The following is a 2,402-nucleotide window of genomic DNA, read 5'->3' as shown; positions in this document are numbered from 1 at the left end:
GCCTCAGCCTCCTCAATCACTGGGGTTACAGGTGTGCTCTGCCATGTCCCACTTAAAGATCTTAATGGGTTCTTATTTGTAATTCTAGAATTGGACAAAGCCTCATTCTGTAATATAGTATGAGTTTTCCAATGAGCTGAACAAAGGAAGTTGATTTTGTAGACACCAAAGGACTGAGGAGAGCAGAAACAGGAGTAGATTGGTTGTTTCAAAGTTACTTTGTAAAGGTTAAGGGGGAGGGGACTTGCTTATCATGCTGGCTAAAATGGGCCTGCTGGAGGATTTGGCTATTTTCTCTTTCTATCCTGATTTCTTGGAAGTGGCTTGGGGAGGAGGAACACGAGACTAAAGGGCTACGTTTAAGTTGTGACAGTTGAACCGAGAAGCATGGCATGCTCTGTTCTTGAGATAATGGCAGGAGGACCTCCTCCCACCACATTGTGGTTCAGGACATCAGGAGAAATCCAACCAGTGTGGGGCAGATCTGATGACAACTGCTTGCTGGAAAGTAACCAAGACCCTTATTCAAATGTATGTTAAAAGGCACGCCCAGTGAGGAGATCTAAAGCATTTTTGATTGTGTGCAAACTGGCACAGGCAGGATGTAGCTTATGAGTATGTTAATCTTTGATCCAAGATGTATCTGTGCTGCTCGCCCCTTGGTGTCCTTGCCATTCTGCCCATGGGGTAGCCACCTTGCTGGGCGAATCAATGCAGTAAATAATTCTCCTTAGCCCTCTCTTTTTGAGAGAGAGAAGAGAGAGAGAGAGAGAGAGAGAGAGAGAGAGAGAGAGAGAGAGAGAGAGAATTTTTAAAAATATTTTTTATTTTTTAATTTTCGGCGGACACAACATCTTTGTTGGTATGTGGTGCTGAGGATCGAACCCGGGCTGCACGCATGCCAGGCGAGGGCACTACCGCTTGAGCCACATCCCCAGCCCCTTAGCCCTCTCTTTGTTAGCCATGTTTGATTTCTATCCTTTCTGAGCTAAAGGACCCACTGAGCTGGTGACAGAACTTTTGTATAAGTGACCCCTCTTTGGCTTGGTCTGTTGGGACTAGTGTAGGAGCTTAGTCCAAATCAGTGACTTCCAATAAATGTTATTTAACAAATGAATGAATGTGCAGATCACAGAAAGGGTAGAGGCCCATCCAGTGGCACATAGCTAGGATCCCAGCTCCCCAGGAGGGTGAGAAGCAGGATGATTCCAAGTTCAAGGTCAACCTGGGCAACTTAGCGAGAACCTGCAAAAAATAAAATTTTAAAAAAGAGGCTGGCCAGGCGTGGTGAAGCACACCTGTAATCCCAGCAGCCCAGGAGGCTGAGACAGGAGAATCCTGAGTTCAAAGCCAGCCTCAGCAATGGTGAGGCGCTAAGCAACTCACTGAGACCCTTTCTCTAAATAAAATACAAAATAGGGCTGGGGATGTGGCTCGGTGACCAAGTGTCCCTGAGTTCAACCCCCAGTATCACCCTGCTCTGCAAAAAAAAAAAAAAAAATGGCTGGGAAGTAGTTCAGTGGTAGAGCACTTGCCTAGCATGTGTGAGGTCCTGAGTTTGATCCCCAGACCATACACACAAACTCAGAAGTAGATCATCTTCCTGGACTTTTTCCTGCCAGGAAGAAGCCAGAAACCAACATTTTGGGCTTTTCCATCATTCTGCCAAGTGGAGTGTAGATATAATGAATGGAGCTTCCATAGCTACACCCTAGGGGTGAGAGAGCAGCTCCATAGATGTGCCAGAGAGTCCTAGACATCAACCTCTACACTTCTTGAATATGGGAGTATGAGTCCTGGTGAAAAACCAGCCTCTACCTCAGAGCAAAGCCTGTCCAAGGAAGGGACATAGCCTTTGTCCTTGGAAAGACCCACAGAGCACCCCTAGGCACATTCCCACCCTGCTAAGTTGTCTATCTACAAATAACAGGAGAGATCTGCTGCCACAGGTGTCCCTGACTCAGTCAGGCTAGGTGAGGACCCATAGCAACCCCCTAGCAGCCACCAATCAGCATGAGACAGGGAAATACCTGGGATGCCAGATGACCCTCCCAGTAGTTTATGGTGGTTGATAACAGGTTGGGAAACCATGTAGTTCAGCATGAACACCCCTCTTGGCTTAAACCAATCAGTTCAAATGAATCCCCCTTTTGTACTGACCAATCATCCCTACCCAACTTGTTCCCGCCAGTGAATGTGTCAATCATGTTTTAGAGTTGTTATTTGATTTTCCCGTGGTGTGTGATGATTTGCTAAGAGATGCTATGATGTATGTGGGGGTCCCTGCTTTCTCCAAAGAATGTATAAAACTGCTGCAAACCCTGGGCTCGGGGCCTCTCAGCATCACCAGTTGCTGTGTGCGTGCGCGAGGAGGACCGAGCTAGCTCGCAATAAACACCTCT

The sequence above is a fragment of the Ictidomys tridecemlineatus genome, chromosome 9, assembly GCF_052094955.1.
Source record: "Ictidomys tridecemlineatus isolate mIctTri1 chromosome 9, mIctTri1.hap1, whole genome shotgun sequence".
Lineage (NCBI taxonomy): Eukaryota > Metazoa > Chordata > Mammalia > Rodentia > Sciuridae > Ictidomys > Ictidomys tridecemlineatus.
This window is presented reverse-complemented; position numbering follows the sequence as displayed.